This window comes from Chiloscyllium plagiosum, unplaced genomic scaffold, assembly GCF_037043375.1.
Source record: "Chiloscyllium plagiosum isolate Xiang-an unplaced genomic scaffold, Cpla_swu_hap1 HiC_scaffold_27, whole genome shotgun sequence".
Classification (NCBI taxonomy): domain Eukaryota; kingdom Metazoa; phylum Chordata; class Chondrichthyes; order Orectolobiformes; family Hemiscylliidae; genus Chiloscyllium; species Chiloscyllium plagiosum.
In genome coordinates this window covers 89796379-89810927 of record NW_028270165.1, presented here as the reverse complement: position 1 = coordinate 89810927, position 14549 = coordinate 89796379, and the positions used below count along the sequence as shown (strand labels likewise).

General features: G+C 46.7%; 1 protein-coding gene and 1 long non-coding RNA gene across 5 annotated transcripts in view; both read right to left on the bottom strand.

Annotated features, from left to right (window-relative positions):
- The window catches only part of LOC148144962 (uncharacterized), a 78343-nt gene extending 73621 nt beyond the window's left edge, over nt 1–4722 (bottom strand). For all 4 annotated transcript variants that reach the window (XR_015751691.1, XR_015751690.1, XR_015751692.1 and 1 more), the window contains exon 1: nt 4577–4722. The gene's annotated coding sequence lies outside the window, so the exon portion shown is untranslated. The remainder of the gene's footprint in view (nt 1–4576) is intronic.
- LOC148144961 (uncharacterized) overlaps nt 1–4828 on the bottom strand; it is a 78449-nt gene extending 73621 nt beyond the window's left edge. Inside the window, exon 1 of the long non-coding RNA XR_015751731.1 lies at nt 4720–4828. This is a non-coding gene — a long non-coding RNA (uncharacterized LOC148144961). The remainder of the gene's footprint in view (nt 1–4719) is intronic.
- Nucleotides 4829–14549: the final 9721 nt, after the last annotated feature.

The window sequence follows — 14549 nt, the reverse complement described above, 5'->3', positions numbered from 1 at the left end:
ATCCGAATCTACTCAACCTCTCCTCATAGCTAGCGCTCTCCATAACAGGCAACATCCTGGTGAACCTCCTCTGCACTCTCTCCAGAAGTATCCACATCCTTTTGGAAATCTGGCGACCGGAATTGTACACAGTATTCCAAATGCGGCCGAACCAAAATCTTATATAACTTTAACATGACCTGCCAGCTCTTTTACTCAATCCGTCCGATGATGGAACACGTGTTGTATGCTGCCTTGACCACTCTACTGACAGGCATTGCCACCTTCAGAGAACAATAGACCTGAACACCCAGATCTCTCTGTACATCAATTTCCCCCAGGACCTTTCCATTTACTGTACAGCTCGCTCTTGAATTGCATCTTCCAAAATGCATCACCTCACATTTGTCTGGATTGAACTCCATCTGCCATTTCTCTTCCCAACTCTCCGATCTATATTCTGCTGTATCGTCTGACAGTCCCCTTCACTATCTGATATTCCATCAATCTGAAATTTGCTAATGAGGCACCCGATACCTTCACCTTTCAACCTCCTGTGCTCCAGTGAAAAAAGTCCCAGCCTACCCACCAATAGGTGTGAATTCTGTCTGGGTCCCAATGTCGAGTCAGCCTGACATTTTTGATAGAAAAGCTCTGCATTTAAATTACGTTCTTGAGAAAGTTACTGAAAACAGGTTCTGGGATTAACATACCAAAGAACAGAACCCCATTCTAAAAGATGGAAGATTTAATCTAAATTGTTTAATGTATCACATCTCCATGAACTGGACTCCGTTGGTTATAAATAGTCTAATCATGATCTTATTCTCCACAACCACCTGAAGCAGCAGCAGCACTTCAGAGCGCCAGAGATCCGGGTTCAATTCCCACCTCGGGCAACTGTCAGTGTGGAGTTTGCACATTCTCCCCTTGTCTGCTTAGGTTTCCTCCCACAGTCCAAAGATGTGCAGGTTAGGTGAAGTGGCCACGCTAATTTGCCTGTAGTGTTAGGTGAAGGGGTAAATGTTGGGGAATGGGTCTGGGTGGGTGGCTCTTCGAAGGGTCGGTTTGGGCTGAAGGGCCTGTTTCCACACTGTAAGTAATAAAATAAATCTAATCACTCCGAAAGCTAGGGCTTCCAAACAAATCAAGTTATGGCAGCAGCAGGAGGTTTGGATTATATTCACTAAAAACAGTTAAGCAGTTAGATAACACGTTCGAGTGGGAAGTGTGTATAACATGATCGCACAACTCCTGTACTCAAAGCTATGAGCAATGAAGGAAAGCAAACCAAACGCTGCCTTCACTACTCTATCCACCTGAGACTCCAGCACTCCAAGGTCTCTTTATTCTGCAACACTCCCCTTAACGGTGTCAGTCCTGCCTGGATTGCTTGACCAAAATGCAAACCTCTGATTTCTCTCAATTAAATTCCAATTGACACTCCTCGGTTCATCAGCCGATCACATAAATTCTAATTTATAGTGAACTCTTTCCTCTCTTATTCCCTGGAAGCTGAAAATCTCCATCCCACATTCACTCCCTCCATTTTCTCTTTGCTTATAGCGGAAGAATATAACTGAGAAACTTATCAGCCATGATTGAATGGAATGAGCAGACCTGGTGGCCTAATTTCTGCTCCTATGTCTTGTGGTCTCTTGCAGTCCTGGACACCGAGAGAGAGAATTGGGACCAGCATTGAACCAATCATGACTGGATATGGATCTACCTGCATCTAGGTAGATGGGCTGGGACTTTTTCACTGGCATATAGGAGGTGGAGACGTGACCTTATCAAGGTTTATAAAATCATGAGGGGAGAGATGAGGTGAACGACGTGTGTCCTTCCCCGAGGATTGGGGTTTCAACATTAGGGAGCAAATTTTGATGGTGACAGGAGAAAGAGATTTTAAAACGACTTGAAGGGCACAATTTGTTTTATACAGAGTGGGTCACATGTGGACTAAATGTCTAGAGGAAGTGGTGGATGCAGGTACAGTAACGACGCTTAAAAGACATTTGGATAAGTTCATGAATAGGAAAGGATTGGAGGGATATGGGCCAAAACACTGGCAGGTGGGACTGGTTTAGTTTGAGAACATCGTCAGCATGGACTAGTTGGACTGAAGGGTCTGTTTCTGTGCTGCATGGCTCTGTAACTCGGTTCTATACTAGTCTTAAAACCATTTTCTTGCCTTCCCCATAAACATTCACATAAAAATCAGGTGAACTGAGCCTTGAATATATTCAACGACCCGCTAACTGCAGGAAGACATCCCCACTTCTGAACTTAATTCCTCTTGCTCATACACCACTTGCCTTGCTCATTGCCTGCTGCACCTGTCTGACAACTGGCACAGAAGGACACTGATGCCCCCCTGTACATCCATGCATCATTCCTGATGAAGGGCTCGTGCCCAAAACTTCGACTGTCCTACTGCTCGGATGCTGCTTGACCTGCTGTGCTTTGCCAATTGTGGTCTTCTCTCCATCGGGGAAACCGAGCGAAAACTTGGGGAACGGTTTGCTGAGCATCACAGCCAGGTCCACAGAGGCGGAGCGGACTTCCCAATCTCCACCCATTTTAATGCCCCTTCCCACTCCCCTTCTGACATGACTATCTTTGGCTTCCTCCATTACCACAACAAACCAAACCACAAACTGGAGGAATAAAACATCATCTGTCTGAGCAGCCAACACCCAGAGGACTCAACACTGAGTTCTCCAATTTCAAATAATCTCCCAACCCATTCTTCCCTGCCAACTAGATTCCTTCCTCCCATTCACCAACCAGGTTATGGGGATAAGGCAGGAACGGGATACTGATTGAGGATGATCAGCCATTATCACAATGAATGTTGGTGCTGGCTGGAAGGACAGAATAACCTACTCCTGCACCTATTGTCTATTGTATCCTCTACCTGTCTCCACCTATCCCCACTTCAATACCCTGACCCCAGCACACCCTTGTTCCACAGCTCTCCCTATACCCACCCCCAGACCTGAACAAGGGTACACCAGATACCTCAACTTCTCCACCTCCTGATACTGCCTGGCTTGCTGCGTTCTTTCAGTCTCCTGCCTGTCTGTCTATTTTGCCAATTGAGAACAAAGGCCTGGACTAACTTTTCCAGAGTCTGTCCCCTCGCTGGATTCACTCCCATTCCTTTCAGTTGCTCCAAGTCAACAACTGAACTTCAGAATGAAACGTAAATGGAAATGGGGGTGAGAAAAGAGAGTGCCGTACTCTCAGATGTTGGACAGAGGAAAGACGTTGCAGTCTGCGGTAAAGCTCAATCTTCATTTAGAGATAGGAGCAGCAGGAGCTTCAGAACCTCATGGTCCAACTTCCACATTCACCAATAGGGGAGCTCCGAATGGCAGGAGGAGAAGTCTACCTCCGGTCCTCCAGTGCCCATTAATTGTCCATCAAACGTAGGTCTCGCCCCTTTTCTGCCGACAGCGAGGAACATGCCCAATGTTTTGGTGACACCGGCAAACATGTGCCCTGCTTGTTGACACTGAGGAGTGCAAACAATATGCACTGTAGCAATGCTGGTGTCATTGACAGATTTTAAGTGTCCAAATTCCTATGGGAGAACAAAAAGGGCACAGCCATAATTTTTTTTCTATGTTGCTCGATATTTGATTGCTTTTGCATTTGTCTGGCTGCTCAATGTTTAAGTCTTTTCCTCAGTGTTGGGGTGAGATTCACAACTAGAGGGCATAGGTTTAGGGTTTCACCACAAAGGTACCTGATGGGCATCGTTTCCATGCAGAGGGTGGTGCATGTATGGAATGAGCTGCCAGAGGAAGTAGTGGAAGCCAGTATAATTACAGCATTTAAAACACATCTGGCTAGGTATATGAATAGGAAGGGTTTAGAGGGATATGAGTCAAGTGCTGGCAAAGGGGACTAGATTAATTTAGGATTTCTGGTTGGCATGGACAGGTTGGACCGAATGGGTCTATTTCCATGCTGTACATCTCTATGACTCTAAAAAGTCTACTTTTCCAAATAACAAACTATATCCATGTTAACAAGGCTCAGTGCACCACATGCTTTACTAACCATTCTCAACAGGTCCTGCCCCTTCAATGACTGAGGAACATGTACATGCTGGTGCATAATCTCCTTCACTAGTATTTACACACTACCCTCAGCAATTGCACAAGTAACAGCAAAGGGTAAACAGGACAAGGATTAAAACAAACAGTGAGGGGGAAACAGCACAAGGATTAAACACAGTGAGGGGCAAACAGCACAAGGATTAAACACACAGTGAGGGGCAAACAGCACAAGGATTACAACACAGTGAGGGGGAAAACAGCACAAGGATTAAACACACAGTGAGGGGCAAACAGCACAAGGATTAAACAGTGAGGGGCAAACAGCACAAGGATTAAACACACAGTGAGGGGTAAACAGCACAAGGATTAAACACACTGAGGGGCAAACAGCACAAGGATTAAACACACAGTGAGGGGGAAACAGCACAAGCGCCAGTAAAAGCCGATGGAAAGTGAGTGTAAAATGTCACTATGACAGGACAGGCCCCACATTCCTTCCCCTCCGTTCCCCCCACAACCTGCCTCACCTTTCACGTCCCGGGCCCAGTACCTTCCAGGTGGCCCCATAGTTGACACAGGGGCCGCCCCACGACCAGTAGAACTCCACCACCCCGGCGGCCGACGAGTTCCCAAGCAGGCCCTTAACCCCATCCGCCTCCAGAATGCTCACCGGCTCCTGGCTGCTGTACAGCCGGCCGGTGTGGCCGTGACACAGCAGCTGCGCCAGGAAGGCGGCGGCGGCCAGTGACGGGTGTCTGCCCCGGGCCGCGCGGCGCCATTTTCCTAACGGCCGCCCTCCCGCCGCTTCCTCGCTCGAGCGACTTCTCCTCCCAACCGCCTTCGGCCCCGCGTGACGTCTGCACGGGGGATGGGCGGGGCCGGGCCGGGGGGTGGGCGGGGCCGGGCCGGGGATGGGCGGGGCCTGGGGAGCCTCACCGTCACCAAGCAACAGCCACCTCGCGCTACAACTGCTCATTCACAAAAACAAACTCTCCTGTCTCGCTCTGCAGCTGCAGGGGGGACACTGCCACGTTTCCAGGAGCCCTGTCTACATTGGGAAAGCTCACGGCTCAATTTAAACAGATATTCCCACATCTAACGGAACGGCGTCATATCGAAAGGGGGCAATCTGCATTTTAAAGGGACGTGGACATTTTAACGGGTATTTCTGCAAATAAAGAGGTTTAAATGGACAAGATTATATTTCAAAGTGATGTGGCACATTCAAAGGGATATCTTCATATGTAAAGTGACGCAGTTACATCTAAATGAACCTACATTTCGAAGAGACGTTGCCCTATTTATAAGTAGAGACAATAGGTGTGAATTCTGTCTGTGTCCCAATGTTGAGTCAGACTGACATTTTACTTAGAAAAACTCTGCATTTAAATTACACTCTTGAGAAGGTAATTTATAGATTCGGGTTGGCCGTGCTAAGTTACCCATAGTGACCAGGGATGTACAGGTTTGGCTGGATTGGCCATGGAAATATGGAGTAATAATTGGATATGGCTGGGATACTGTTCAGAGGGCCAGAAAGGAAGAGATGGGCTGAATGGCCTGCTTCCACATTGTTGGGATTGTATACCCTCCCCATAAAGGAGCATTTGATCGACATCTATCCTGTCAAGCCCCTTACTGAAACCAGTAGAATTCTGAAAAGGTATGCAGCACAGAAACAGACACTTTGGTCCAATTCGTCCATGCCGACCAGGATTCCAAACTCAACCAGTCCCACTTGCCTACATTTGGCCCATAATCTTTCTATTCATCTACCCATCCAAATGCTGTTTAAACGTTGTAAATGTACCGGCAACTATCACATCCTCAGTAAGTTCATTCCACATACAAAGCCACCCTCTTTCAAAATGTTGCCCCTCCGGTTCCTTTTAAATCTCTCTCCTCACCTCAAGTAATATGGCCCCAAGTTTTGAGTTCCCCGACGCTAAGCAAGAGCCCTTTGGTATTCAGCTTACCTCCACTCCTCATGATTTTATCCATCTCAATGAAGTCACCCCCCCAACCTCCTGTGCTCCAGTGAATAAAGTCCCAGCCTCTCCTTATAACTCAAACACTCCAGTCCTGGCAAATCTTTACCGAACCCTCTGTGATAAGAATACTTCCGATTCCAGGGCCATCAGAACTGTACTCAGTACTCTGAAAGTGGCCTCACCAACATCCTGTACAACCTCAACATGATGTCCCAACCCCTGTACTCAATGGTGTGAACAATGACTGCTATGCTGCTAAATGCCTTCTTAACTGCCCTGTCTACCAGTGATGCAACTTCCAAAGAACTATGTACCTGAACACCACTCCCCCCCATGTCTGTCTGTTCTATAACATGACCCAGGGCCCTACCATTATCTGTACAAGTCCTGCCCTTTCTTGTTTTAACAAAATGCAACCCCTTGCTTGTATTAATACTTCTCACACACATGCTCCCCCTCAGAAACACACACACACATGTATACCCCCCCCCCCCCAATACTCTCTCAGGCTTATACTCCATCACACTCACACTTTACCAAGCATGTACACACAATCACGCAGAAACTCACATGCATCCACACACAATTCTATGAGGTGAATTTGTATTGGTAGAATTATATTTGCAGATGTATTCAATTTTGCTCAAAAAGCGCACAATTTCCAGGCAGTCAATCCATGTAATATTTTATGAATTTGGAAATAGAACCAGTCTGACTCAAGATTGGAATAATGACAGACTCAATTCTCAGGAAGAAAGTGAGGACTGCAGATGCTGGAGATCAGAGCTGAAAAGGTGTTGCTGGAAAAGCGCAGGTCAGGCAGCATCCAAGGAGCAGGAGAATCGACGTTTCGGGCATGAGCCCTTCTTCAGCCCTTTCCTGAAGAAGGGCTCATGCCCGAAACGTCGATTCTCCTGCTCCTTGGATGCTGCCTGACATGCTCTGCTTTTCCAGCAACACATTTTCAGGCTCAATTCTCAAATCTTTAAATGCAATGTCTGAGCTGAGATGTCACTTTCTTTATAAAACCTTCAGTCATCTCAAAAATGAGACTTAAAAGATGTTCTGGCAGTTACACATTAATGAACCAATACGTGCACCCATTCTCAGAGATGAAAGACTTGACAGCAATCGAGGTTTGTTCAATATATTCCATCAGTTGCATGTCACTGATCTTTTGATATACGTTCTGTGTCTTACGTTCATCGGGTAGCTGTGGAGCAGCACTCAGAAAGCTAGTGCTTCCAAATAAACCTGTTGGACAATAACCTGGTATTGTATGATTTTTTTAAACTTTATCAACCCAGTCTAATACCGACACCTCCACATCGTTTCTAGTGAACACAGCCCACACCTCCTGGTGCTGCCAGTAAACTTTACAATGAGGATGAAACAACGCAGTACTGAAAGATTTACAATTTCTAACGATACTAGCTACTCATTCACTGCTCCATCTGTTACACGACATTGGAAACTCAGTGCAGGAGGCTGAAAGAGAGGAGCAGCTTTAAACAAAAAACCTCTTGGAGCTCAAAGCTTTCAATGAGAGTCTGAGCCCGGCAGTAAGTTCAGGTAACCTTTATTGTGACTCTACTTTGTTACAGCTTCAGATTCCCCCCAGCAAAAAGGCATAGACAAAGTAGCTGCTTTTTAAACAGCTCAAGATCAAAGCCCACACACACCCCACTGTCTTTACTATTGGGCAGCACCAGGTTGTAATTGGATCCTTGTTACAGCCGTAATCCGGAGGAAGTATTGCCTCACTCAGCAATTTCAACCCATACCCTGTATCCTGGTAAGTTTCTCCCCACTCATTTGCCAGTGGGGGGAGGGCAGTGTAGAGTCAACCAGACTGCTGTGGGTCTGGAGTCACGTGTAGGCCAGACCGGGTAAAGGGTGCAGCTGGAACGACTGAGTGAATCCTTTCCCACAATGGCGGTTCCCTTCCCTAACAAGGGAGGGAGGGAATCAGATGGGGGCTTTCTCCCCCGCACCACCCCCTCCCTGAAACGGTCTCATCGTTAGAATCCGAACTCCACATTTCTGACCAAATACCAATTCTGCCATCTGTCGTGGTGGGATTCAAACCCGGGAGTCCCCGGAACCGGGTTGATAGTCCAATCGATAATGGCCCTCGGCCGTCACTCCTTCAATGCCCCGCGATGGCTCGTGAACTCGCTGGTGCTTCTGCAGGTGGGAGGAGCAGGTGAAGCCCTTCCCGCACTGAGAGCAGGTGAACGGCCTCTCCCCGGTGTGGATCCACTGGTGGGTCAGCAGGGTGGAGACCTGGGTAAAGTCCTTCCCGCACGCGGGGCAGCTGAAGGGCCTCTCCCCCGTGTGGACCCACTGGTGGGTGTGGAGGTTGTTGGAATCGCTGAAGCCCTTCCCGCAGACAGGGCAGGGGAATGGCCTCTCCCCGGTGTGGCTGCGCCGATGAGTCTCCAGGGCAGACGGCAAACGGCAGCCTTTTTTGCAGTTGCCGCACTTCCACGGTTTCTCGACAGGGCGGGATTCCTCTGGTTTCTCCAAAGCCGGAGCATCGGCCACACACAAACGCGTGTGGAGCCCCTCCCCACCGTAAATTCCTCTTTCCAGGCCGTATAACTGTTTCAAGCTCAACACTCAGTGCACTGTAACAGTAGGGTCTATCATCCAGTCCCACTGATGCTGAACACGTACCCAAACAGGAACCAAAACGCTTTGCTCCTTCTCACAGAATCATAGTTGAAAACTGTTGCGGTCCCGATGGATTGAGTGACTGTCAAAGTGAGGACTGCAGACACTGGAGAGTCAGATTTGAAAAGTGCAGTGCTGGAAAAGCACAGCAGGTCCGGCAGCATCTGAGGAGCAGAAGAGTCAACGTTTTGGGCATAAGAACTTAATCTGTTGATTTTGAAACTTCCGTCTTCAGATCTTCAAATACTCTGTAAAAAGAGATTACAGAAGCCATCACTGTCAGTGCAGGGTAGAAATTCTGAACAAGGAATTCTACTTTCTGTGGAATAATCTTTTCTTTTGTTATTCCATAAAATTGAAAGCACCATCCCACTCTCTCTCCCCCTCTGTTCTCACTCCGCTCTAACTAATTCCCCTGAAGGTGCTGATTCAGGATCTTACTGGGGCAGAAAAAGCAAAAACATCAAGACTGACATCCCTCTGCATTTTGGATAACTCCACAACACTGGGATACAGTTGACAGTGAGCAGGTCTGATTCTGGGAAGCAAACATAAGTGTGTCAATTCATGGGGTAACCTGCAATGCAAGTTATTTGTGGACCAACCAGACACAAAATGGTTAACGTCCCCAGGAAGGTGGGAGCAAATTGAGACATCAAGGCATTAACACCAACACACGTCAGCAAAACTCTTCTGCTCCCAGTCAGGGCAAAACATCTTTGAAAGCTGCTCTGAAAGTCCAGTCTTCACAACCACACTTCTGCTTTCACCGAAGACAATTAGAGTCACACAGCACAGAAGCAGACCCTTTGGCCCAACTTGTCCAAGCTGACCAGATATCCTGAATTAATCTAGTCACATTTGTCATCACTTGGCCTCTATATGGGCCGGGTTCTGGCAGCTGGGACTAAATTGGATTGGCTATCTGTTCGGCAAGAATGAGTTGGACCGAAGGGTCTGTTTCTGTGCTCTACATCTCTATGACTCCAGTCGCATTTGCCATCACTTGGCCCCGATCCACTGAACCCTTCGTATTCATACACCCATCCACATGCCTTTTAACTGTTGGAATTGTACCAGACCCCACCACCTCGTCTGGCAGCTCATTCCATAACTGCACCACCCTCTCCATCAAAAAAGTTGCCCCTGAGATCTCTTTTACATCTCCCCACCCCTGGCCTCACCTGAAACCTATTACCCTCGCGTTCTGGACTCCCCCATCCGAAGGAAAAGACCTTGAGTATTGACCCTATCCATGCCCCTCAGGATTCTATAAAACGTCTGTAATGTCACCCTTCAGACGCTGGGTAAAACAGCCCCACCCTCTCCTTCCATCCCTCCTCGCCCAGGTAATTAAGACACATACCTGAGTTTGCAGAATCTGCTCCCTCCCTGGATTCACTCCAGCTGCTACAAGTGAACAGATTTCCACCCCTCCCCTCTCTCACCTTCCCAGGATGAACAGTTGTCCAGAGGGAGGGAGTTTCACGCTGAAACTGACAGGGCCACTTCCGCGCATTGTGACGCCATCAATGGGTCGGGGGTGGGGGAGGGTACGGGAGACGGGGCAAGAGAAAGGGGCAGGACGAGATGCGGGGCTACGCCGGCAGTAGGACCCCGCACTGCGCCTGCGCTGCCCTGCACAGTTTGCAGAAATTCCTTCCCTTCAGCGAATCCCCAATGTAGAAGCAGGTCACTCGGTCCAACGAGTCCACACCGACCCTCCAAAGGGTAACTCACCCTCAACCATTCCCCTAGCCATATTGCTCAATACTGTTAGAAATGGGGTAAAGTGTCATTTTTGCAGATATAGAAAAAGCATACATAAAAGGGGTACAGCAAGAGAACTATTAACCCTGCAAGTATTTAGGGACTTTTCCGTGTATAATTGTGGTTAATTAAATACTAACTTTGGTGTGTAATTACTATAACAAAAAATTATTTTTGTAAAATTATGCTTTCAGCAAAAAGCTGAGATAACCGAATTGCTTGAACTATACAAAACGATACAAGTCAATGAAATGTCCGAGGATGGAATGTACCAGCAGAATTGATACAAAATGTTAAACCAGATCTTGACAAAATAAATGTGTGTGTCAGCATTTACAGAAAGGAAGGTTGCCAACCTGGGGAAGGGGGAAGTAATAAGGGTGGAGCGAAGCTGGGCAGTGGTATGGTACAGTAAGAGAGATTGGGTAATTAGGAGTCTGGAGAGATGACCTCACTCAGCTCAAAGGGTATAACTGTACACTAACCTGAGTTCTAATTTGCTCATTTGCTTCTGCATTTGATGCCCTTTCTTGCAAGATCGTAAAATAAATTGTCTTGTTTCCAGTTTTGGTGGTCTCGTCTAAATTTTATTAAACTTGTTTCTAACAATACTAACGCTCCTGACTAATACACCTAACCTGCACATCCCTGGGCACTATGGGTAATTTAGAACAGCCAATCCACCCTAATCTGCACATCCCTACACACTATGGATAATTTTGCATTGCAAATCCCCCCTAAAATGGATAAAGTTAAAAATCACACAACACCAGGTTGGAGACCAACAGGTTTGTTTGGAAGCACTAGCATTTGGAGCGCTGCTCCTTCATTAGGTGGTTGTCGAGAATAAGGTCATAAGACATAGAATTTATGGAAAAATATGACAGTGTCCTGCCACTGAAATGACATGTTGAACAAACCTGGATTGTGAAGTCTTTCATCTTTTCATTAACATGCAAATCCCAGAACTACCTGTAAGGCACCTTCTCAAGAGAACGTAAAGTTTTATAACAAGAAGTGACATTTCAGCCCAGCTTTGCAAATATAATTCTGCAAACATACACAAACAAGTGTGTGTGTGTGTGAAAATGTCTATTTCCATCCTGTATGTCTCTACCTATTTGTGAACAGATGCCTTACCTCTGTCGGTGTAAATATTGTTGTAAATCATACCTGGGTACTAATAGTTAGATATAAGGGGGAAGAGAATTCCTCAAGTAGGGCACTGTAAGATTCCTGGGAGACCCCTATTCCTGGTTTACTTCCTCATGAACAAACATTAAGCACATGCGCCTATTTATGATTTGGTTTCATTTTTCGTGTGTGATTCCCTGCTGTGACTACACTGTGCCTGGAATGTTGACAGGCTGGGAGTTTGTGGGTTGGGGCTTGATTGACTGAATGTTTTATTGTTCCAGGTGTAGAAGGAAACAGGGAGATCAACAGAGGACAGAGAAATCAGGACCTGAAATCTGAGCTGACACCAGGCTACCCTGTGATCCGTGCTTTGATTAGCAGCGCCAACCCTCCACCTTTACCTAGCTTCCCATTTGACGACACCCTCAATATTCAGGATCCAATCCTTGTCATCCTGAAGCCATGTCTCTGTAGGGAGTGTCAGATCGCAATTATTCTCTTCAATGTGTGCAGTCAATTCATTCACTTTTGTCACAATGCAGCACACATTCAGACACACCATTTTTAGTTTCAATTTTTGTGATCTTTAGAATCTAGTTGTGATTGCTGGAACATTTACTCTCCCTGTCCCTTTCAATTGTTCTCTGATGTTCATTTTCCACATCACTACATTACTCACCGGCCTTGATTTGGATTGGCCATAATGTCCAGGGACGTGCAGGTGAGGTGGGTTAGCCATGGGAAATGCAGGGTGATAGTTTCGGAGTAATAGCAGGAGTAGGCCATTTGGCCCATCCAGTCGCTCTGCCATTCATTAAGATCATGGCTGATCTATCCATCGACTTAGCTCTTCCTCCCTGCATTATCCCAACTCCACTTCATTCCCCTACCATTGCAAAAACCCATCCAACGGTGTCTTGAATATACTTAATGAAGTTGCCTCTACTGCTTCCTTGGGCAGAGAATTCCAAAGATTCACTACTCTCCAGGAAAAGCGGTTCCTCCTCATCACTGTCATAAATTTACTCCTCCTAATCTTGAGGCCTGGTTTCATTTGCCAGCAGAAATGACTCAATAGGTAGAGCTTCATCCCCACAGTGCAATGAATTCCCACTTTCCACCAAAATCCCAGATGTACTCACTCACTCACTCAGTTGCTGTCTCACAAATGCAGGATTTCATTGTAACTTCTTCTGTTCCCATTAAGGGCAAAACATCTTTGAAAGCTGCTCTGAAACTCCAGCCTTCACAATCACACTTCTGCTTTCACCGAAGATTAGAGTCATACAGCACGGAAACAGCCCGTTTGGTCCAACTTGTCCGGCCAAACAGATATCCTAAATCAACCTAATCCAATTTGCCTGTATGTGGCTCATCTCCCTCAAAACCCATCCAAGTGCCTTTTAAAATTCCCCCTCACCTCAAACATATGCTTTCTAGTTTGGGACTTTTCTACTTTGGTGAAAGTAACTTGGGTATTCACCCTATCCATGCCCCTTACGAACATCTATAAAGGTCACCCTTCAGCCTCCAATGCTCTAGGGAAAATATCCCCAGCCATTTGAGTCTCTCCCTGTAGCTCGAACCCTCCAACTCTGACAGCAGCCTTATAAATCTTTTCTGACCCCTTTCAAAGTTTCACAACATCTTTCCTATAACAGGGAGACCAGAAATGAATGCAGTCTTCCAAACGTGGACTAACCAATGTCCTACACAGCCACAACATGACTTCCAAATTCCTGTATTCTCTGCTCTGACCAATAAAGGAAAGCATACCATCTGCCTTCTTCACTATCCTGTCTACCAGTGATTCAAGGAACTATGAACCTGCACTCCAAGGTGTCTTTGTTCTGCAACATCCCCCTTAACTGTGTCAGTCCTGCCTGGATTGCTTGACCAAAATGCAAACCACACGCTTCTCTAAACTAACCTGCCATTCCTTGGCCCATCAGTCCAACTGATCAATTCTCATTCATAGTGAACTCTCTTTCCTCTCTTATTCCCTTGAAGTTGAAAATCTCCACCCCACACACTCTCTCTCTCCATTCTCAGTTTGCTGAACCTAATCCCTGCTGTACCTCATCCTAAAGGGTCTGGGTCATGCTGATTAACAGGCCTACACTCAGGGTGGAGGGGGCGTGGGGACCTAATTGAAACAAGGAATACTGAACGACCTGGACAGAGTGGAAAGGTGTTTCCATTGGTTGGAGGGACTAGAACCAGTGCGCACAGCCTTAGAGTAAAGGGAAGACCTTTCAGAATGGAGGTAAGGAGAAACGTCTTCAGCCAGAGAGTGGTGAATCTATGGAATTCACTGCCACAGAAGGCTGGGCAGGCCAGGTCACTGAGGATATTTAAGATTGAGATGGAAACGTTCTTGAGTGTCAAGGTGATGGAGGGTTACGGAGATGAAGTGGGAGAATGTGGCTGAGGAACCTATCAGCCATGATTGAATGGCAGAGAAAACCTTGAATGGTCCAATTTCTGCTCCGATGCCTTATGTTCTCTTGCTGTCCTGGACACAGTGAGAGAGAATTGGAAGCAGGAATAGGCTGTTTGGTCTTTCAAGCCTGCACCAACATTCAACAGATTATCGGCAGATTCACAACCATCGAGATGAATAGGTTGGGACTTGTTCACTGGATCACAGGAGGTTGAGGGGTGACCTGACAGAGGTTTATAAAATCACCGGGGCAGAGAGGAGGTGACCGCTGGTATCCTTTCCCTAAGGTGGGGGTTTCAAGACTAGGCAGCAAATTTGAAGGTGAGTGGAGAAAGGATTTTAAAAAGACGGGGGGGGGGGGTCACTTTTCTTTTTACACAGAGTAGTTTGTATGTGGAATGAATGTGGATGCAGGTTGAGTAACAACATTTAAAAGACATTTGGATAAGTACATGAATAGGAAAGGTTCAGAGGAATATGGGC